General features: G+C 40.8%; 1 long non-coding RNA gene across 1 annotated transcript in view; it reads left to right on the top strand.

The window, feature by feature from the left end:
• The window catches only part of LOC107517388, a 288260-nt gene that overhangs the window by 247499 nt on the left and 16251 nt on the right, over positions 1-24510 (top strand). Inside the window, exon 5 of the long non-coding RNA XR_001598494.2 lies at positions 5797-5915. This is a non-coding gene — a long non-coding RNA (uncharacterized LOC107517388). The remainder of the gene's footprint in view (positions 1-5796; positions 5916-24510) is intronic.

A 24510-nucleotide genomic window follows, 5' to 3' on the forward strand; every position in this document is an offset into this window, starting at 1 on the left:
CCATCTTAGGCTTCTCCTTCTCTTTGAAGTTCTCCTAGGCACTCTAGTTCACTTTTGTTCCTTTGCCCACTCTGCTCTGGGAGATAGTCAGTTAAAGACCTTCTAGGTCTGGGATTAGTATAAATCTGGGAACTAAAATACTGGTGCTGGCTTGGGTCAGGCACTGTGCTAGACTCTGATCTCTATCTTTTCTGATGTCATTGAGGGCATTCTGAACTTCTCTTCCATCTAGAGATCATGCAATGGTAATAGAGGGCATCATACCCAGAGCAAATTTTTGGGAGCAAGTGATATACAAGGTCAAACAATGCCTTAATGACAAAATCCAAGCCAGATCTCAGCTCTTCCTAACCAAGTTCTCTTTCTACAATTACTCTATAATTGTAACTTACTTGCATGTTGCTGCCTTGTAAATATCTGCTTCAGGGATGAGTAACTGGAAGCCTTCTACAACCTACCAGATAGTGAGTGATGTTTTTAAAGGAGAATTTGTTTAAGCAATGCACCTCCTTGTTGCCCAGCACAACATCTGGTACACAGGAGAAGTTCTCTAAAGGATTCCAGAAAAATCCCAAGTCCCCAAATACTTATTGACTTGGATTTGCCTGTACTAGAGATAGTCATATTCCAAAAACAATTTCTGCATGGGCAAGAGTTGTGTTATCTACTGGGATTGCTGTCCAATGTTAGCCACTTTAGGAGTCCAGCTGGGTGCAATATTCTGCAGCCAGAGAGGCCTTTCTCATGTCTTTCATATCTCATAACATAGACTGCTACCCAATCCCCAGTGTTGGAGTCTGATGAAATCCAGGTGACTGAAAAAATCTAATTAATATGGTTTTAATTATGCAGTAATAATACCTACCTCCCAGCATGAGAAGGTAGGATATTAAATTAGTAATACTAAATTTCCCAAGGGTGCTAAGACCCTTTAAGATGAGTTAATTTGAAAGTTACTGATATGATTAGAGAACAGAAATAGGCATATTTGAAAGATTTCAAAAGGGTAAGCAAACATCAATATATCAGTCAATTGTGCTGTCAGTCAGTCAGCAACTTAAGACAAAATGTTAGGCTCTGGCTGTAAAAAATAGGTGATACTCCTGTTTTTATACCGTGTATAATGAAGTAGAGCGGGCAAAACATGGACCCCTGCCTCTCCCTTAGTTCAGTGATCTCTCCTTCTTTCCACTTAGTGGAAGATGGGCTTAGAGTCTGGCAGACCTGACTGGAATCCTGGCTCTGGACTGCTCAGCAGGACAACTGTGGGGAAGGCACATAGAGATCATGAACTTCAGATTTCTTATTACTTTGAAGAGCTGGTAAGGATTCAAGGAGATAAGTGTAAATTGTCTGATTTATATCTTATTTAGAGTAGATAGTGATTATGCTTGCTTTCTCATTAGTGTGGGATTAGTGTGTGTGTGACATCTAGGAGATGCCTATGCACAGTTTGGAGTCACCTAAGAAGATGACAGAGCAAGAGAGGACAAGGATGTGTCTTGGGGACACCACCATTCTGGGTGTGGCCTGAATGGCAGAGACAGAATGAGACCAAGGCAAGACAAGGGTAAGAGAAGGCTGGACAAGGGTAAGACAAGGGTAAGAGAAACAGGTGGATACCAGTGTTTTAGGCTGGAGGGAACTCAAGTAGGAAAAGCAGAAGCTGTCAGAAAATCCCTAAGTCCCCAAACCAGGGGCAGACATCTTCATGAGAAGGATGTGTGGAGGGAGAAAACAATGGCAGAGGGTACGCATGGTGATATCCAGAAATATGTTAGTAAAAGAAAGTAGAGTGAACGTTTGAACGAAGCTGGATCACGAAATGGTGTCTTTTGTTTTTTTCTTTGTGTGACCCTCTGTTGTTGTTGTTGGTTGTGAACTACCAAAGTAAATTTCTATTTGGGAGAAAGAAGCCAGCAGAGAAAGATGATTTGAAAATGCCAGAAGCAAGGCATGGCGGCTAAGTGCTATTAGGTTCTGGAGTCTGAGCTCCAACTGTGGTTTTGCTGCTTAGTAGCGATGTAATTTTGAGCAAGTTACGGTAAACTCTCAAGCCTCAAATGAAAAATGAGGCTAAAAAGGACATGCCCTGCACTGGTTTGTTGGGAGGCACGAATGAGAGAGTTGGTGAAGCCCAGCATATTGGGCAATGAGCAGAACTCTGAGGAAGGAAATGTTTGGAGGTGGCAGCGAGAGACATGGCCTGGCTTCCTGTGTGGCAGGAGACAGCCTATTTTGGAATCATGCATGAATTTTTTCTTCTGCAAGAGAGAGGAATGAGGTGAGGCGTGTGGCTTGATGTGAGCACAGAGATAGCTTGGAAAGCAGCTGAAGGAGTTAGGATGGCTGTTGACTTACCTGTTAAGTGTGACACAGCTCATCTGCAGCCAGGGTGGTTGGTAAGGGCAGGTGTACCTGGGGATAGAGATATGTGGAAAGAATCCAGAGATATAAGGAAAATGGGAGGCACTGGGAAGGATCGCCATCATGGCAGTCACACAGGGCCCCATAGTTGAGATTTAATGTTCTGCCACTTCCATCTTGAAATTTTAATAATTTTATCTTTGAACTGCATCTTGTAAGTGAGTCCAGTGGAAAAATAGGGCATGTGCTGGAGACTTGGAGCCCGGCTCATGTGGCAGTTCCAGCTCCCCTGGGTGGCTTCTCTGTCTCCCACTCCCGACTCCCACCCATCCAAGCCTGGGCACACAGGAGTGGAAGGCTGCGGTCAGGCACACACTCATGCACTGGGATGTGAGGTAAAGTGAGTATCTGTGAGGTTCTGCACTTGCCTAGCAAGTACCCTTGCACTGGACAGAGCATGACATCGGATGGCAAGTAAAAAGACAGAAGAAAGAAAAAGAGTTTTCCTTGCTTTTTTGAATAAGAGGACCTGCATTTTCATTTTACATTGGATCTCACAAATTATGTAGCTAGTCCTGGGAAGGGGAGTCGCCTGGAGAAGTAAGAGAGCAGCAGAACAGGGCAAAGAACAGCAGGACTTGGTGCTTACCAGTTTCCGGTGGGCGCAGCTGGACAGGATTCTCTAAAGGGTCCATCAGTGCAGATATAGGAGTATAAGAAGTAGAGGGCAAGAATTAGTGAAGGACGGGTGTGACAAGGGGAGAACGGTGGAACTTTAATGGGGCAAAGGGACTAACGGTGCTAATGAAAGAAACATTCAAAGGACTGTGGTGTGGGTTACACTAGATAGAGAAAGAACTCAAACCAGATTAAGGAAAACTGTGAATATGTAGGATGAGAAACAGATTTAGGAGCCAGGCATGGAAGAAAGGAGGCTTGTGATGATTTGGCCAAGAAAGGGCATTTGAGAATTCTGAATTTCCAAAGTAGAGTATTTCCGGAACAAGTTTCCTTACATCTCATTAGTAAAGTTTGTAATTTGTCTTTTTTTTTTTTTTTTTTTGCCTTGCATTTGCAAACAAAACATTGCTCTCGGATTCAAGATTTAGACTTCTGAATCATAGTACAACTCATTTTTTTGTATAAGTAACATATGTTTGGCGTCTTTAAACACAATTACTTTTGTATAATAAAAGTGTTGATTTGATGATGCGACATTTTCTGCAAGTGTGTTTAAGAGAGTTTATGTTTTCATAAGTTGCAATGAAACTCAATTATGTATGTGTAATAAGGCTTCTGATTGTTACACTTAGACTTTTCTGTATAATGAAGCCAGCAATTAGAATTTGCTTGCTCTATGGCTGAGAAAACACACTTGTTTTGGAGACAAAAGACTCTTAATGAGCCCCCTTTTTTGTTAATTTTTTTGTTGTTGTTAAAAACCAGTCTATAACTCAAACATATAATTAGATTCATTAAAGGTTTGGATTTTTTTGTTGTTGTTATTTTTTTCCTCTAAACACAAAACAAAGCAAAAAGCAATAACTTTAAGGGACACGTGCTCTCAAAACAGTGAATCTTGCCACAATCTGACATTTTACCTTTTGAGCACCTGCCTCCCGTGCAGGGTTACATCTAGCTTTGCTCAGGAGGCAGAGGCCTGAGCATGGCAGCTATCTGATTGAGTAGAGACAAGTTCTTTCTAAGTGTTGCATAGGAACTAGTCTGGACATTACTCCTGGTGTTGAGCACTGGGGTTCCGCTTGCATCTCAGCCTCAGGGTTAGCCTGAAGCCTGGCTCAGGAACAGAGTCCACCTCCCCTCTCTGAGGCTACTTCTTGCTTCAGAGGCCTGCTAATGCTAAGATGGATGAGCCATTCCCTGGGCTGACAGTCAGAGCTGGCAGAGTTTTCTCAGTGGACTAAAAAACTTTGCCATCTCTTCCATCTCATAATCTGTATCCAATGTAGCAGCTGCATGTGGTCCCCTCTCCTCTTGGCCATTTACTTCACTGATGGCCACTCATGTCATTTTCACAGAAGGCCGTTTCTCCCCTGATTGTTCAGACATGTGGGGAAGGGCCCATGGGTCAAAACTTCCCCCATTATGTGTCAGTTTAAAAGGAAGCCCTTCTCTTTTTGGAGGTATTTTCTTCTAAGTCTGCTATTTAAAATTTCTACTCTAGAAGTGCTAAACTATTTTGTTGTTATTGATCATTAACAGCTTAATGAAAACTTGTTTTCATAATTTAAAATATGCTGGAAGGTTTTCAGTGTTGTGCCAGTGTCTGGTAAGAAAAAGAAAACTCTAGGTATTTCAAGCAGAAGGGGACTTAGTATAGGTAACTAGTTACACATGTGCTAGAATGGCTGGCAGAGAAACAGGAGAGCATGGGCTTCTCTGTGCACAAGGGTGTACACTGTGCAGATGCGGCCGGAGCTCTGCAGGTTTTGCAGCCTTTGGACTCACTGCTCTCTGCTGCCAGCAGGATCCAAGGAGCTCACAACCCTGATGGTCAGACCCTCAATGACATTGCCTGAGCCTTCGATTCCCCCAAAATCCCTTGTCATTGCCAGAGGCAAGAGGAAAATGTCTTCCCCCTCCCTCCTGCTTTCCAGTCTCCAGTGATTGCCTCTTAGCAGCAGCCTGTAACTGGCCCAGGATTCTGGGCCACATGGTTTCCAGAGAGAAAAGCAAAGCAGAATAGAAATGGGGTGTGAGTATCAGCCTACAGCATTTGGCACATTGGGGGCACATGACAAGAATGGTCTAGAAAATACAACCTTGTAATTGCCAGTGACGTCTCCCAGCAAACCCCAACCACAGCTGTGGATTTCATGTTCAATCAACTCTCTGAGCAGTGGAGGAGGGAAAACATAGTGGGGCAGTCTGTCGAGAATTATCAATATAAAGGAAAGACAGGTCAAGTTTGTTTGCTGGAATTAACAAACCTAAGACCGGTTCCATTCAGCCTCTTCTCAGAAGCAGACTTTAAAATTTTAAACAAAGGATCCAATTAAATTTGATCCAATTTAAATCCATTCAGTTCAGAAACCTTTATTAAATATCTGCGATGGATTGTGCCCTGGGCTAGATAGTTGCAAGAGTTACAAATTTGTAGCTGGCAGGCAGGAGCTGTGCTGCCTGCCACTGTAGATCTAAGTTGGAATAGATTCCTAGTTCCCCAAAAATCTTGGTTTTCGTTTCTTTGCTGTTTAGTTGCATAAAATGTGTACCTTTTTGGAAGAGGCATTATCACCCTCATGTTTTATATAAAAGGTCATTTACATTGAGGATTTCTTATGTGCTAAGTACTGTGCTAAACACTAGAAAAAGCACAGTCACATTAAATTCTACCAGAATCCTGGAATTTAGCTATAATTGTAAACTTTATTGTGTTTTGTTTGTTTGTTTGTTTGTTTCCTACAGATGAAGAAGCTCAAGCTCTGAGAAGTTAAAACGACCTGGCCAGCGGAGCCACCAGGTTGTTGGCAGGACCGCTAGTCCTCAAGCCTGTGGTCCCAACGTTTAGCTGTGCTGTTTCTCAGGTAAGTTCAGAGCCAACGAGCTAACTGAGGTGGTGGTGTATTGTTTAGTTCCAAAGATTTTTCCGCTTGGCTCCATAGACCTGGGATTCTATGGACTTGACATTTATCCCCACTTTGCCATTCCTGAGCAACGTTACTGTCTTTGGGCTTCATTATCTCATGTGTAGAATGAGAGGTTGACTAAGAGACTTTCCAATGGAAGCGAGGCTTACATGGGCACGTTCGGTTACCTCGACTTCCCTGTCCCATTCTCAGTCTAATTTTCCAACTCATCAAACCTGTCTCCTCGTTGCCTTTTTCACAAGCCATTTTTGCTTCATATTCTCACCACATGATTGTATTATTGCTCCACCTGGAGTGTGTTCCCTTTCCTTCCTACTTGCCCAGCTTAGAACCATCCTCTAAGCCCCTCTTCCTCCACGTAGCCACCGACCCGACCTCCAGAATGCACAATGTTCTCACCCTCCTCTGATCTTCCGTAGCACATATTTTTGTCTGAACTGTTGCCTTGAACAAGTAACTTGGCACTTTTATTAGCTTTTCACATGGCCAACTCTTGTTTCCCCATTGTTTGACCCTTAGGGGCAATTCATGTATCGTACTTTAGTTTTATCTCCATAGTGCCTAATATGGGTTAGAAAGGAGTCTCCTGAGAAGGTGGGCTCAGAGTAGAGTTTTAAAGTTGGGAGAAGATTTAGAAAGGCGGAGGTGATTAAGGATAGAGAGTATAAATGGCAGAGCACAAATAAAGAAGGTGCAAGAAAAGCTACTTGTTATTTGGGAGAGGCTACAGGGAGAAGTGGTTAGTTGAAACATACAAGCAGATTGGGCTGTGAGAAAGGGGATTCAAGACGTGGAGCCCAGGGGAAATAGACTGGCATCAGAGAATCAGAGGGTGGTTAATTTAACCCAGAGTTACTCAGCACTTTCTGTGTGCTGGAGAGACAATGCTGAGAAGGATGGAATCTCTTCTTGATTAAACGGGAGTTTATAATCAAGGTAGGGGCTAAAGACCAGATCACAGTGACTTCTCAGACCGAGTGAAATATAATATATGCCAACAAGAGAGGTGTTCCTGGGGCTCAGGGCTGGCTTCGGTCTACCCTGGCATAGGCAGGTTCTGGGCATGGGCCCTGGATGTAGAGAGCTAGGCCTTAATCTTAGCTCTGACACTTACTCAGTGCCTTACTGAGGGAAAATTCCTTGATTTCTCTGGGCCTCTGTTTCATTGCCCATAAAATTGGATTAATAGTAGCACCTAATCATAGGGTTATTATGAGAATCAACTAAGATCATGGATATGAAATTAGCACACTGTAAGGCCCATGTATGTACTCCATAATTGCTAGCTACTTTTAAACATTTATTTAAAAGGAAGAGAATGCGACCTGTGCTTGAAAGAGATTGTTATGAACCTCATGAAGGTGCTATGTGGGCTGGACTTTGAACAAAGGGTAGAAGAACTCAGTAGGTAGAGACTTGAGACTGGACATTCCAGGAAGAAAAGACAGCTCAGGAAGCTGTGTGGATGAAAAGATATGCCTAACCCCTGTGGGGCACAATTGATAGCCCTGCTTTCTGGAAGAAAAGGGTAAGTGACAAAGAGAAGATGTGATAATTTGGAAAGTCAGGAATGGGTTATGCAGGGCCCTACATGCTGGGTGGATAAGCTTATTCTTACTGGTGCAAACAATATAATGACTCTAGAAATATGAGCATGGCATTGCTGTGGACAGAACCAGGTGACACCAAGCATGGCCCAGGATGAGACCCAGGGCAGTACAGAGGTCAGTGGGGCTCTATCCCTCAGGCCGGCACTGGTTAACCTGTGGAGGCAAATTCACTTTTTTTTTCAAAGTCAGTCTCAGAGAGAGAAGGCCATGTGAATCCAAATATCCGGGCAGCAATCCCCAGCGGCGCCCAAGGTAATGAAACATTGGTATCTGCCGCTCCTATCTGTTATTGCTGATATTCAGATAATGATGCCAATACCAGCCTGGGAGGGAGCAGAAAATGCCGCTGGACCAGCTCGTTTGTCTCATCTCCTGGAGGGTCAAGAGGAGGGGAGAAAAGACAGGGAAGGAAGAAGGTAACCCCAGAAAATAAATCTCTTCCTCATTCTGGTATAAGGTAAAGGCAAAATAAGTTACTCCTGACCACCAAGAGCCATCTCTCCGCCTCTCCAGTCAGCTGTGGTGCTTGGGCTAATAACGATTACACCTCATAGCCGAACAGTGTTTTATAATTTTCAAAGTGCTTTCACATCTAGTATTTCATTTAGTGGTCATCATGAGAGAACCCAGACTTCAGGAGACACTAGGACTCATGCAGGGAACTTTTCTAAGCCCCATTTTGCCACCTCCAGCTCATCTGACACATCTTGAGGGAATTAGGTCAAAGTTGGAAGGGTAGAGGACAGGGAAGCTCCCCAGGTGGTCTCTGGTGGATCCAGAATCAGAGCTAGGGGGTGAGGAGCCATCCACACCTATGGCAGACGTTGACCATGGGTCAGGACAGGCTTTCCTCTGTGCCCCGACAAAGCCTCCGGTCCTTCTCAAAAAAGTACTGCCCGGCCACTACTAACTGATCAGAGCTGGCACTCAGAATGGAATCTGTTTGCTCTCCCTACATTAAGGCATGTCCAGAGCCTCTCCTTTTTAAAATGTCAATACTTGTGCAATGTTAACATATTAAGTCATTATCAGCCCCTGGCACCTTCACGTGGATGCATTTGTCAGGTGGCTATATGCAAACCCTCAGAGGAACTAATCTGGGATGGAAGAGTTTGTTTACTAAGGAATGCAAAGCCTGCTGGGAATATGGAATGACCATTGGTGGCTCCTCCAGCGGATATTCAGATTGTTTGATAATCTCTTGGGAATATGTATTGACTATACTCAAGAGTTCAGAGCCTGGGACCTTGGGCAAATCATTTAACTCCGTTAGGTTCTATTTCCTCACCTGAGAGATGAGAATAATGACATCTGCTCCTCCCAGTACAGAATAACTGCGAAGGTGACAGGCCTCTGAATGTATTTTGTATTTTATAAAGTATTGTACAAATGCAAGGTACATTTAGCTACATTAGGAAGAGACAAGCTCTCATTCCTCATGTCACATGTACATGAAGAGTGAGGAAAAGAGAGGCAGAGAGGAATTAATATTTATTAGGTTCCCAATTGCCATTCATCTTAAATATATTAGCTCATTTAATTTCCACAACCATCCTGTGAGGTCGATACTGTTGAGCCCATAGCCTTGCAGATCACACAGCCAGTATTTGTCAGAGGCTAGATGTGAACTCAAGTGTATCAGAGCACTCTTCCTACATCACAACCCAGGGCCTCACCCGCACACACTGGCACTCTTTATTTTCCCAAATGCTTCTTTTAGAATGATTTGGGGCTCCAGGTCAGAATGGTACAGGTGGGGAACAGGCAGGTGCCCTGTGACCAGAACCCCTGCAGATAGGTGATATTGGCTGTGAGATCTCCAGAAAATGATTTGGAAGACACAGTGGGAAAGTTGGAAACCTCTTCCATAGGCCTGGGGCAGGGTGAGGGGCAGCCAACTAGGGCAGAAGCAGCAAGAAGATCTTTTCACTCAGGTCTGTCTGGATTAGCACGAAGCTAGTGTACCATCCCCATGGGGGTAAAGATTGAGTCATAGAGGGACAAGGCTGGATTTCAGTGGAAGCAGCATGTGTAGCTGTCAAGGGTGTGAATGTAAATCCTGAGACAAGCTCACATTATCCACATTCTCTGAAAACATCTTAAGCATTTTATCATCTGTTCAAATTATTTGCTAGCACTGTATCAAAAATGGATATTGTAGTACATGACCCAAATGATAAATGTTCATGGAAACATTCAGCAGTGCAGTGGCACACATAAATGTAATTATTTAATGTACTTTTAGTTTGGTTTTCATGTGTTTGAGGAGTCGCATGGAGTTGGGAACACTATGATAAAGCAAACACATACATTTGCCGCACACTTTGGGTGTGGCTGTGTGGGGTTTGATGGTTTGAGAATAAGTGACTTTCATCCCTTCAGTGTTCTTGAGGGAGATAGAGGCACAAGAGATCATTTCAGTGTAGCAACTGATTTTCGTTGTTGCTGCTCTTGTACCTTGTACTTCAAATCAAATGTGTTTGATATGGTGAAAAATAATATGGAATATATATTTAGCACAATTTCTACCAAAGGCCAAAGCTAGGATTAAAGTTAAAAATAAACACTATAACCAGTGGCATGGAGCTGGCCTATGCTCTCTACCCCATGGTTTTGATTCACCTGGGAGAGAGAAAGCCCAGAGTAGTTACCTAAAGAGAAGAGGCATTGAGTCCTCTGGACACTTCTGCAACACGGAAGAAGGAATCCGCAGAAATAGCATCTCTTCGGGCTCCTTTACTGATGTGCAAATCTGTGCTGCAGGGAAGCTAAGGGGAAAAAAAAGAACCTTGAAGGATGTGGGATGAAAGAAGGAAAAACAGCAGTACAAACAAGAAAAAGAGATAGGAGAAGGCTGATTTAGTGGATTGTAGCTCAGCCTCGAGGTTGAAGAGTTGTTATATTATATATGGACGCAGAATTAAAATAATAGCCATGGCTTCTCCAACACTTCAAAAGAGTTCCAAAATGATATTCAGATCTCTCCCAAAGCCATGACCCTGGCAGAGGATAGCCAGGGTTGCATTGGGCTGGTCAGGGGATCAGAAGACATTCTGATTCTTTTATGGATGAGATCACTAATCATTAAGAAAAAGGATTCTGCTTGTTCTGTGAGGTCCCAAGGGATAGAAGCAGAACTCAGAGATGGACATTGTGGAGAGATGCATTTTGGCTCGTTATGAGGTAGATTATTCTAACAAAGCAGAGTGGTCCAAAGATGGACTATTTTGCATTAGCCTCTTATGTCCCTGTACCTAGAGCAGTGTCACCTTGGACTAGGTTGCTGAGATGTTAAAATTAGTTTCCAAACCTCCTGTATATTAGGTAGGCTTACCTGGGGAATTTCTTGAAAAATATGGATTCCTGACCCTTACTCTTAGAGGTTATGCTTCAGTGGTGAAAACTGAGAACTTATATTTTTATTTAACAAGATTTTCAAGTGACTTTTGTTCATAGAACAATATCTGGAATATTTTTTATGAATAATATTAAACCATTGTTTGAGCAATTGTACTCAATGCTCTCCAAACCCATTCCGTAATTGAACTCTAAACGAATTAGAATCACAGCCTTAAATCCACCGCAAATTTCCAGCTCCTTTCACCTGAGCACGTCAAATTCTTCTGTGGCTCATCTGTTGCATTCAGCACTCCTCTCTGAGTTACTTTCATGGTCTCCTGCTGAACTTGACTCCACATCTCTAGCTTCCCCCAGCTCTCTGTCCGGCATATCTTCAAGAAGAGTTTGATCATATGCAATAAAAATTCCCAGGTTAGATAAACTATATGAAAATATTCAGGATTTTACATAAAAATGCTCATATTTATCCAAGGAACACTTATGCAAAAAGGAAATAATAACTTCATTATTTTTATTGGTATTAATAATGGTTATTTCTCAATAATTTTATGAGATAATTTTGTTTTAATTCGAAGAAGTCACTACCCAGGGTCTATGTCAGCTTTTAAACAATTGATCAAAGACCTCCTTCATCATTTTATCTTGCACATATGTGATAGGGTAAAAGGAATCTTTTTGTTGTCTTATATAGATATAAAATAAATAGCAGGAAGGAGAAATTGTCACTTCACAATTCAGTCATGCTAGAAATCTCTGTTCTTCATGGGACGATGAGTGACTTGTCAGAATGTGACTCTGACACTTATATAGGATAACATGCAGGGTTGGACATTACCTCCTACCCATGGAGGACTTCTGGGTGCTCTGAGCAGACAAGACCTTTCTAAATGTCATGACCTGTTTGGGTCATTTGGCCGCAACTCCTGCACACAACGTGTGTAAACATAACTTGTGATTGATAGGTATTGCCTGACAAAAGCTAATTACAGAGAAGAAAAACAGGACTGGACAAGGGTAGTCAGAATAAGCAGTCTGGTAATGTGAGGCTATACTTAAACCCATCCTGACCCAGCCCTCCTCAGACACTAATAACTCCCTGGGAAGGGGTCCAGAGTTAGGGTCCAAAAGCTTAGGGTTTCCCCACTGGCAGCAGCAGTAGTGATGCTGCATGCAGATGTCAAGCCAGTCACACACTGAAGGGAGCCCCACAGTGAGGCAAAGAGTAATAGGCAAAAATGCAGTGACCCAACAATATGTAATGTGGACATGTGCCCTTTCTGCATCCCATTTGGGACTCATGGAGAACAGTACAGAGATCTCCTCTTGGAAGGAGGGACATGTTAATTCTCTGACCTTAAAGGCAAATATAGTACAATGACCCACCTCAGGACCCGTGAGTGACAGGCCCCAGGGAATATTTAAGGTACACAGTTACTCAAATCATTGTGTGAGGCACTGGGAAGTTCATGACAGAAATGAGAGAGATGTGGTTTCATTTGAAAAATGAAATGGATTTGGAAGTAGAAAAAGAGATCACACCAGTCAAATCATGGTTACCCTTCTTCCTTTCCTTATTGGCAATTCTTTAAATTCAAAACCAAATCAGTCACCAATATCAATGCAGGCATCTTTAAATGAAATAGCAAATATCGAAAGCTAAGTGTCCAGGTACTGTAAATTAATTAAATGAAGTCATGTTTTTCAAGTTTGGTGTTGATCTATTTCCACATCCTCTCTCTTTTCTAGATCTCATGATGGTTGGCATTCCCGTTACTGCACTTACCACTTTCTGATTTGCATTATAAATGATATTTATTGAAGGAAAGCCACAGACCTATGGGGAATGCCACAAATCCACAGTTGATGCTGTTGCCTTGAGGGCAAGTGGGGTGTTTGATTTTTTTACACCTCCCTTTCCCAGCTCCACTCTGCCTTTCACATGCTGAACAACACATATTTTATGAGAATGCCGTAAGGAGCAGGCACCGGTGTTGCGCAGAGGAGCAAGACAGTCGGTGCTCTACTGTCTGGTAACTATGACTAAGCAGTGCTTTTTCTGGAACAGCTAATACCACTAGTATTAATAGTAACAGGTGCTATTGGCTCTTTTCTGATGTAGTGTGCAGATAACTTACAGGTTAGTTGGAGAAACAAGACTTAAACATGTCAGACAAGAAAGTGTTTAAGCAAGATGGCAGAGAATGTGGATTTTAGAGACTTTATGGTGGAGGCAACAAATGAGCTGGTTTTCAGAAGGATTAACTGGATTTATATAAACAAAAGTCAATAGGTATGTGCTTGGGAGGAATTTCACCTCAAGCTCTATAGGAATTAAATATACAATCTCTAAATCAGTTATACTCAGTTGAAATTTTGACTCCATTAATATTCTAGGGCATTGGTGTCTTTCAGTCAAGTTGTGTGACCTGGAGCGAGTAAGTTAATCTCTAATTCTCAGTTTTCTCTTCTGTAAAGGAGGATAATAATATTTATCTGATCTTGCTGTATGGGTTCTTTAGGTATATGTCGAAACACTAAAGAGCCAGGTACTTTGTAATCACTTAACATGGATCAGTCAGACTTATTAGAAGCAGTATTATATTCTTAGTATTGCTTTTTCACTTGTATGAGTTGGACATTGAATATCCTCGAGGTCGGGGCCATGCCTCTTTTTCTTGTGGACTTCATAGCAGCCAGTACACAGTAGGTCTAGTAATTTCTTGTCAATTGCCTTTCTTGGTTCTTCTTACACATTCTACTGAATCACCTTGCCTCCTGCTATGCTGTTATGATACGGGTCCTTTCATACCCCTCCACAACTTGTGGGAATAAAATGTAGCAATGAATCTAGTCATATAGCATTAATTACACATGGTTCATGCAGCATCTCAAGTGAGTGAGTGAAGAAGGAGGATTTGATGACTCTGGGGCATTAGGGTCTTTCAACCAATAATAATATACTGTCTCCACTAAGTACCTCTGGATGTTTTCTGTAAGGGGACACACTGTTTTATATACAAGCAGCATAATCCCTTCCAATGAGGTCGTGTGGCCAGAGAGTCAAATGTCTGCACACCGAGTGGATAAAGGGCAAGGTTTTTCTTTGCCAATAAGGTCATGGTTTTATTTTATCTTTTTCAGAGCTGTGAGGCAGGGCACACAGGAGGCCGCAGTACTCTATGAGATCATAGAGGAGGGGGATGTATTGAAGTAGGAAACTGTTGGCTGGCTACAGGTGCAGAGGTTGGAAACTGATGCTAACACTCTGAATGAAAGCAAGGCTATACATGCATGTATGTGTGTGCGTTTGTGTGCAAGGTCGTGGGTGTGGGTCTGTGTGTACACATGGTGCTTTAATGTGCATATGTGTAAATGCATAAGTATGTGTGTTCTGATCTTCTGTCACCTGGTCTTCTGCCCCTTTCTCTTCTTCTTCTGCTAGGTTGTCTGTCTGTCTATCTGTTTGTCTAACTATCTCTGTCTGTCTGTCTATCTATCTATCTATCTATCTATCTATATTTTTCAATAGCCATACTTTATTAAACACTCTAGGGAAGACACTCCGTTAAGTGTATCTGTGTAACAATCTTCTAAGGTTATTTTTATAACCCCAGATTACCTTGAGAAACCAAGACTTAGGAAATCAAATAATTTGCCCAAGGCCAACCACCTTGTGAGTGGCCCAGCAAGGGGTCAAATTCAAGCAAGCACAGCCCTATATAAACAGCCTACTTGAAAAGATTCCGCCTTTGGACCAGTGTTCTCCTCTGCAGCATGTTCATATTTTTCAACCTAATTTTTTAAATCATTATATGCAGAACCCCAGCCACAATCCTCCTGCAGTAGTCTGTCAAGTCAGTACCCAGTTCTACAGCCTGGTCATCTTCCTTCCCTAATGCAGTAGCCCAAGGCAGCATGTTAAGCACTTGCTTCAGAGCAGTAAGCTTCTACTTCCCTGATCTTGTATAGAGATCATTCCTTTTCAGACCTTAGTTCCAGAGTCTTTGGGAATTTCCATAGCTAGTTCACAAAGCATGGAGATCAGGCATGGACCAAGATTGTTACACAGGCATGGAGATCAGGCATAGACCAAGAAGGGCCAGAGGGAAGCACTGACCAGCTGTTCAGAGAGGGAGGAGGTGAACAGGTTCATGTGACACTAGGCCTCCTGGGTGCTTCAGGGTCATCTTCATGCCATTTGTAGGCCCAGGAGTCCTAGGAGGATGTTATGAGCACAGAGGGCCATGCAGACTTAATACCTGCCAATGCCTCCAAAACCACATTGGAAGCACAACCTGTTGCAGGGCTGGGGAGAGTGGGGAAGGTTTTAGAGTGTAACAGGAATTTCACACGCAGGCTTCCACTCACTCAGTCTGGTGTGAGTTCAGACAGATTCTCCCTGCCCACGTGGTCTCTCTCAATAAGCTGCCTTGGAATGTGAAAATTCCCACTCTATGATAAAATATCACCTGGGAAGGCTAATGTAGAAAATAGCAGCATCAGGATGAATCAGTTTATTGGACTAGCCTTTGAAGGAAGCAGTGACCTGAGAGGTCTGGCAAGAGTTCTGAAAATGAAGACTGGTAAGTCTCTAGAGCTGAAATGTACAATATGGTAGCCATTAGCCATATGGGGCTATTGAGCATTTAAAATATAGTCAGTCTGAGTTGATATGTAAAATAGATGCTAGATTTTGAAAATGCAGTATGAGAAAACAAATGCAACATACCTGATTAATACCTGCTTATATGGTGATTGCATGTTGAATTGATTGATTTTGGATATACTGGGTTAAATAAATTATATAAAAATTAATTTCACCTGTTTCTTACTGCTTTTTTAAAAATTATAGCTACTAGAACAGTTAAAATTATATATATGGCTTGCCTTTGTAGCTTCTGTTATATTGATATTGGATAGTGCTCCTTTATAAGTACAATTCAATGAGGGTCTTTGAACTGTGGGGAGTGAAAAGGCTTGGGAAATGTGAAATTGCTATGTGCAGAGGTGATGGTGAATGCTAGAAGTATACCTTACCTATATTCCACCCTCTCTTGGGAAGAACCCACCTGCATTATCTTTTTAACAAGATCTCTTCTGGTGAAGCAAATATGTATCAAACCTCTGTATGACTTGTCATTTTCTTCTCTTAATGGTCTAATCAGCCATTCACCTCTAAATCTAAAACATCTAGAGAATCCATATTCTGTACCTAATAGCTATCTCTAACCTGTTCTACTTCAACAGGGTGATCTCTTCTTCCTATTGCACCCATTCCATGTTTATACTGGTCTCTTTCTCTCTCCCTTTCTCTCTCCATGCCCCACCCCAACTTATATTGTCTCACTTGTTTCTAAACATGAAGCACTCTTTGAGTCTCACAAAACCTTCCTTGACTACATGGATCCTCATTAATCTCCTGTCACTAACCTTCTTGGGTACTTAGTTCTCAAACTGCAGCTTTGATCATACTGCCTATTGTTTTCTTTTTATGTCGTGCATGGAGGTCCTGTCTTCTAGGTCCTAATTTATCCTCCACTGAGCCAAGCAGAGCATATACTTTAATAAATACTTCTGGCATCATTGTTTTGCTCTGCTTTGTCACGTCCTCCCATTAAATTTGTACCCCTTTTGAAGAAAGGCACTGATGGCAAGCAGCTCAAGGCCAGGTTACATGGCTTCTGAGTTTAGGGGCTCATTTTTAAGCTTGGCATCATTCAACCAAAATGTGTACAGGTGTTACAAAAATAAGGACTCGATGGCTACTGACCTACAATGACTTGTGAACATTTTGCTGGGCTAGCTGTCATAAATGTGTTCCCTGTGAGGCTGACACGGTGCCTGTGATTCCTTTGGTAGAGATGTGTTTTCTATTTGACTTGGTCTCCTTTAATATGTAAAATTCCTATGAGAAGGAGCACTTATTAACTCCCACATTCCAGAAAAAAATAATACGCCCATTAAAAGATGCTAGGTGGGAAAAATAAGAGCTCTAAGAGAGAAAACATTAAGGAAATGTGAGATGGGTAGCTAAAAATAGACTTGGCCTTGTTCCCAAATTTCCTAAGAGGTTGCCATTTCTTGGGCCTAGAAAGAGTTTACATCCTTCAGAATAGAGGCTGGAGGATTAAACATCATGTCAGTAAATCAACAGTGCTGAGAGATCCGTCAGTCAGTCAGTCTTAAGAGCATTCTTGGATTTGTGGGTACTTTGAGAAGGATCTTAGAGAAACCAAGGATAGGGCAGTTATTAAAAGAGATTAAAGGGTATTAGCTAGTGCCTCAGCAAGTTATAATTTTTAAAAAAGGGAATGGAAAGGAAACAGGAGACAAATTTTTCCAGTCGCTGAAATTTCAAGGAGTGAGCTGGCTTGTGAACCATTACCGCTTTATATTAATTCTCTTGTATGGTTCAATCTGACCTAAAGATGTGTCTTTCTCAGTGGGAAATGTCCTAGTCAGTTTCACCATATAATACAAAGAGGAAGTAGGCCTGGAGTCCAGGCAGTCAGGCAAACCTCAGGCGGTATTATTCTCTGAAGGATTTTAAATCCTATTCTGAAAATAAGTGAATCGTTCCTAGGACATGCCCTTAGCATGAGGAAGGAGAATTATCATGACATCTATCTGGGGGAAGTTGAGTTCGGGAGAAGTAAAAGAAGAGATCTCACTAGGATACCCGGCAGTCAAGTGTATTACCAAACAGCATGTTGTGACGTTCCTTTGCTGGTAGTTAGGACTGCAGAAGAAAGGTGGAAGGTCACGTACCTGATGAGGTTTAATGAGGTCTTTTTACTTCTTCACTCTCAAGAATCCTGCCTACTTTAGTCAAAGGGTTATGATTCCCATTACAACTTCTGTTTGATTACTGAAGACATCTCTGTTAACATGCAAAATGAGTAGCACCATATTTAATTGATGCCATTCATTTACCCTTAGGTAAGAATTAGATGTCTAAAAACTATTTTTGGAGAAAGAGACTAGGTCATTAGCTTACTTGATAACTGACACAATAGAGGAATTTACCAAATTTGCCACCATCACACTTTTACAAAAGTTTAGCCTTGATCATGATTGTGTGAAATTTTATTGTTTTAAAAGATCAAACGACAGTGGATCTAAAGCTCTTGGTGTTACTCAAAAGGAGATATTTTTAAAACTAACCATACATCAGGGTTTACATAAAACAAACGTCCAGTTATATGGAGACTTCTGGATTGCTGATTGACTTTTTTCATCTTTAATCCCCATATTTAGGCTTACATGAATTTGGCGTATTCTCACAGTGGTTTCCTAGTCCATGGCAGATTAGAAAGAAACAACACAGACAAAAATGGCAGAATCAGAAAGTGGGAGCTGCCAATCTGACAGGAGAAAAAAATAAAATTAAAAAAAAAAATCAGACATAAGATTTTCCAAAGGCACAGCAATCTGAGATTAACTGCCATAGGAACTAACAGTGCTTTATAGGTCAAGGCCCCCCTCAGATATTACCATGTGTCAGTGAAACAAGCATTGATTTTCATTAGCAATAACTACAAGACATAAGACAACTTTGGAATAAGATTCAGCCTCCTTGCCTAAGTTGAGGATAGATGCAGAAAAAGGAAAATTCTACATATTGAGCTATGAACTAAGGTAAGTGATTTACATATGTCATCCCCTTAATTTCTCAATGTTTCTATGTAGTAGGCATTTTAGAGAAGAAAAACTAAAGTTTGGTGAATAAAGATTAAGTTCATTGGTATCTCTACTATATGAGTGCCCATGTCTCTCTTCTCCCTAGCACATCCTCTCCTTGCCACCAGGGATAAGTCATTGCTGCCCTCCCCTTCACCGTGATCATTTCTTTCTTTACCTCTTTTTACACATTTGTTTTCTGAGCTCTTTCTTTTTACATTTCCAAATTAATTCTCTATCCAGGGTCTAGGTGAAGACCCATCTCCTCACAGTGGACTTACCTCACACCACACAGCTTCCTCCTTTGTCTGATTTCCATAATACTTGTGGCATCTCTACTGATGGCTCATTGATTGTTGCCTATCAACCCCTGGCTTCCATCATTCTTTATTCTGCACAACCTTGTGGTTGGCTTTGTATGCTTATCTAAAGGCTTGCTTCCTTAGGTCAGGAACTTTGTTTCTCTTTCTTCTTTTTTCTAATTACACGTAAAACACTTATTTAATCCTGGTAAATTCTTGATTATTTAGAATGCCCAAAAGTGAATTTAAGCATTCTCTTCTACACCTGAACTTTTTAGGTTAGCTGATATCCATCTGTGTCCTAGTCTGTGAAATACCAGCCTCTAAAAACCTGCTTTGGAAACGTCTGAAATAGCTTTACAAATTCTTTCTTCACCCTCGCTGGCTTGGCCTATGGCATATCTGATAATCTTCTTGCCTAAACTCTACATAAGTGGAGAGACATTTTTTATAAGGCTTGGAATCCCCAAGGATAGTAAATATGTTGAAAATTGCATTGATTGGTTGTTGCAGTCCTAAAATTAGAATGAAAGCAAATTTCTCCCCCATATTTAGCCTCATTGTTCCAATATCTTTGGCCAAAGTAGTTTCATCCACAGTTTCTTCTGCCCTCTTGCCTCCCTCTCTTTCTCCTTCCTAGTTCATAGTGAATTTCCTGCCTGCATCTCTCCATCCCCAGGAGTCACTGTCCGTTGCTAGTACAGACCCTTCCCTCCCTTCAATTCTCTGCCCGTAAGGTCACTTCATCAAACTAAAGCTCATTAAAGGAAAAGGCAGAGAAGGCGATTCACTATCCTGACCCCAGATATTGTAGCTGAAAAAGCCCTTTGCCTTTTATATTTCAACCTGAATAGGTGTATGACTCAGTAGTGGAAGGATTTGTAGCTGACACTCAATAGAAGCTGCTCTCGAATTTTGACAAATCCCATCTTGAGCCAAGAAGAGAAACAGATATTGATCCTAAGTGTACCTAATTCATCTCTGCACTTGTAATCCCAAAAGAAAATGCCTTCTATGACCAGAGGGCAGTCAATATTTTTTCCATCTTGTAAAATAAATAGCAGTTATTTTGGTGTGTCTTCATGTGTCTGGGGCACCAGAAGTAAACAAAGAGTTGATTTTTCCTTTTTCTATAGTGAGTTATAATAACTACTGGGTCTCTTGTTTGGGCTAATTAAAGCTATATCAAATAATTTGGATTGATGAGTGACTCAATTGTTTTATAATTCGGCCACCTTAACAAGGAAGCCTCATTCCCCAGCCTGGGGAGTGGCATATCTGCCGGGACTTAGCTGGAGACATACAATAGATTGCAAGAGAATTCATTTCAGGGGACTCTGTCTGAATCCAGCAGTATTACAGTTTTAGACACACAGGGGAGGTGTTCATATCAGCCAGGGGTCTACTTACAAACATGGTTTTATTTATTGTCCTTCCTCTCCTTTACCTGTGAGACTAGAGTTAGTTATGGGAGAACTTCCAGAAGGTCGGCAGATCAGGCCAAATAGAGAACTGTTCTGTTTCCACAATCATTCTGTATATTCTCAACCCAGATGGAGGGTCACAAGTTGTTGGAAATACTGAAAAAGTGATTTGTGTCTATATTGATCTAAGGCCCATATCATTTCCCAACCACCCCAGGTCAATTCCAACAAACAAGCACAAAATCTCTTTCATATCAAACACTGTACCTACACGTGGGCAAACCATCCGCTCAATTTCAATTTTTTCTCCACATTAATAATTGTTTTGATTATTACACCTGACTAGCTCACTCAGATAAACCAACCTTCTAGCTTCTTGAAAATTAAGAATGATATCAGAAATCAAATTTGGATTATTCAAAGCATATTACAAATCATTTTATTTTGGCAATCTAAAAGAACCATCTGGATTTTCCCCAGATTTTCTCAGTGCCCTGTTAGAATTCTTATTTGAATTCTTACCCACAGACAATTCTGATTTCCTCATAATCTGCCAAATTTTTTGGGTGTTGGGCAAATAAGGCCACATGACACAACAATCAGATATTAGGGAATTGTGCATATATGTATTTCACTCTCCAGCCAAACCAGCCTGCTCTTTCTTCCCACCATGGACCATAGATAGACTCATCTACTTAGGCTGCTGTTTGCTCCTGGAATGCTTTCTCTGCCATCAGTTCATAGCAAATTTGTGTCCTAATTGGTTTTTTTTTTTTTTTGACCCCTCTATGAATAGGCCTGCTGATTTTATATTCCAGCTTTGAGATGTTTCCTCTGAAAGCATGGAAAGTTCATGTGCAAGGCTGATTATTTTCATCAATGTGGAAATGAGTAAAAAAAAAAATATGCTAGACAAAACTAAACAAGGTCATTATCAAATTTATAAAATTTCTACCTAACGTGATTTTATAACCAAATGTTATCAAACTTAGTAGAAATATTAAAGCCATAAAACTCATTAATGTGAATGGGCAAGTGATGAAAGATTATGTATGATTTGATGAGGAGTTACAAGCCCTGAAAACTATCTTCAGCCTTGGTCCAAAGTAACTCTGTGTCCTTAGTTGATTTAAGCCACTTAATATTTCTGGGTTTCAATGTTCTCACTGTCAAATGAGGGGGTTGGGATTAGATGGCCTTTAAACCCCCCTGCCGTTTTAATATTCTATGATCTTGTATCTCAAAGGCATGTAAATAAGCCATTGGGAAGATTTACATTGTTTTCTTCACAACTTAATGCAGAAACAGAGATATGGGGCTTATCCCAGCATGGTTACAACTCAAGAAATATCAAGCTTATGTTGTGAATCTCCTTAGTAGATCAAGGCATTTACCAAGGTTCTTCAACACAGTCATCTAGGGTCCTAGGAATGAAAAAAAAATGTATTGCACATTGTCAAAACTAATACTCTTATGATGAAATTGCCTGTGGCATTACATTTCATAACATAACTAATATGATGACATATACGTATATACCGTGTACATATTTGTGATCATAGGTTTTTGTGTGTAAAATAAACCACCCTCCCCCTCCCCACCAAAAAGCAAAAAACCTCAGAGATAATCTCATTTGGTCCATCTTTTCACAGATGAGACTATAAATCTCAGAGAAAAGGAATTGCCTATAGCTACCTAAGTAATTTAAAAATTTGAAATTTCAATTCTTAGCTAATGCTCCTCTAATTCTTTTTTTGTTTTCCTCCACAGTTCCACAGGATGTACACATTATAAGCACGTATACAGTTATGTCATTGAGGGAGCATGAAAACATGTTGTTAGTTATTTATAAATATACAGTGGACCCCAGCAATAAGAAAAAAAATGCATTCTCTAGACCAACACAGAATTTTTAAAGAACATCCACAGACTTCAAATCTCTTTCTCAATCTCTCTAGGAATCTGACATAGCCAATATCCCCCCTGGCTTGTAATTTATCCAAAGTCACACAGTAAACTCAGGCTAAATCTAGATTTCTCTCCTGACTGGTTATTTTCAGAATTGGACCTGGAGCATGGGGCTTTTAGTTCTCAGTCTGTGTTTCTTCTCTCATATCACACTGACATTTATTCAAATATCATCACTTTTCCAACACCTAGGTATTTGCTTGAATACTTTCAATAAATAGAGTCCACTACAGCCTGAACCAGCTAATTCTGCCGTAAGAATGTTGTTCCCGATTTTGACCTTAAATCAGATTCCCTGTGACTCCCACTCATGTGTCCTAGTTTGTCCTCTGCTCCTTTGTGTAGTGACACCCACACCATAACACCCCATGATGTTCCTGTCCTGCCACCCTCCAGCCTTCCAGTACTGGGCTCAGCTTTCCTATTCTATTCTCCCTTTCATTCTTCACACCATGTTTCCCCTCTGTTGGGTATTTCTCATTGTCCTCGGGAAAACATTGTGCCCCAAATAGAACACGATTCCCTAGGTGTTCTCTGATCATTGTAGAGTATAGGGAGTTGTTATTCACCACGAACAGGATAATACCTTTCCATCAAACACAGAGACTCATCAGTTTTCACTTATTGCTTTGTTAAAGGGTGATGAATTTACTCAATCCTTACCTTGTTTCTCAGCGGAAGGCAGGCAGAGGAGCAATGGGCTTGATTTCAAGAATCTCTTTTCTGCTAGAACACTGAAGAGCTTGTCAATATCTTTTCTAGGTGTGTTTTGTCAAACCGATATTCCAATAGACAGCCATTAGCACCTCACCCTATGCTTCAGAATCACATTTGGGGAAATTTACTTTGACTGATCACAGCTTGCAGGGATCATTTGGTTCTATGGATCCAATCGTATGTTTCAAAAGCCATTTCCTATCAGGGATGATGTGTATACCTCTTGCTTACACTGATTTTGCAAAGAGCAGAAGAGACATATCTCCTTTAATTTTCTTTGAGGCTTGCCTGAAGGAAAGAACAATCTCTCTCCCCACCTCTCCCTCACCCCGGTAAGAGCCAGCCACTAAAGATAAAAGATATCACACCTTCTAAAAAATCTGATGAAAGCAAATTGTCACCTTATTGACATATTGAGATAGCAAATCACACAATGCATTTCTCAGGCCTCAGCAATATGGATGTTTTTCTTTCCAGAAATGTATCTGATTGGGGAAGTTTATTGTCCTATAGATTGTAATGTGGTGATCAGTCAGGTAAAACCATCAAAAGCAGAGTAACTCTGATTTTTATAATAAGTTATGGATGAATTTTCATCAGGGCACCAAAGAAAGATAAAATACCTAAGCAGAGGAGATTCAAGGATATGATTCTCTTCTATGGGAAGAGCAGTAATATTGGGGGGTGGGGAGGGCGGGGAGCAGGGAAACATAGTTTAATAGGCCAGGGGGAAAAAGTCCAATTGGTGACAAGAACAATAGATTTTACAGGAAAATATGTAATAAGAAAGAAACATTGCATTGTTTGGGACACCTGTAGTTAATTATTGCAACTAAAGACATTAAAATCAGTTTCTTTGCTCATATATCTTCATAGACTGTTTGGCAATATTAAATGACAAAAGCTTAATAATCAAAAGGACTGAGTTAGCAAATGTTTTCTAATTTTAATAACTTCTTGTTGTAATTACCAAGTCTTAGAGTGAAATGATTTAATTAGAAAGTAATCAAGAAGTGTCTACTGTTAATTGAAGGAATTATAAAAGATCTACATTTTTAATATATTTCTGGGGTAATAAAATTAGAATTTACCATAATTATTTTTAAACCACCCCAATGGGGAATGTTTAATGTGGGAACAAAGTATTGGATACTTCCAAGAGTGGCACCCCTCACTGAAAACAAGGTGAGATTACAAAATCTCATTTTTCTTGTCTGGAAAATAATACCGATATTGATAATAATAATAACAGTTAATATTTATTGAGAACATACTGTCTGCTAGAAAAAATAGTGGTTCAGAGTAGGAACCATATGTATTTTATTTACCAATGTATCTTCTCTGTGCATAATAGACTTTTGATAAAGAATCTGAAATCATGTTGAATGAATGTGGTGTAGAATCAGAAATAAAGAAGTGTGACAAGGTCTCTAAGCTTAGTTTTAATGGAGTTGGTCAGCTTATTCACTCT

The sequence above is a fragment of the Rousettus aegyptiacus genome, unplaced genomic scaffold (assembly GCF_014176215.1).
Source record: "Rousettus aegyptiacus isolate mRouAeg1 unplaced genomic scaffold, mRouAeg1.p scaffold_m13_p_12, whole genome shotgun sequence".
NCBI lineage: Eukaryota > Metazoa > Chordata > Mammalia > Chiroptera > Pteropodidae > Rousettus > Rousettus aegyptiacus.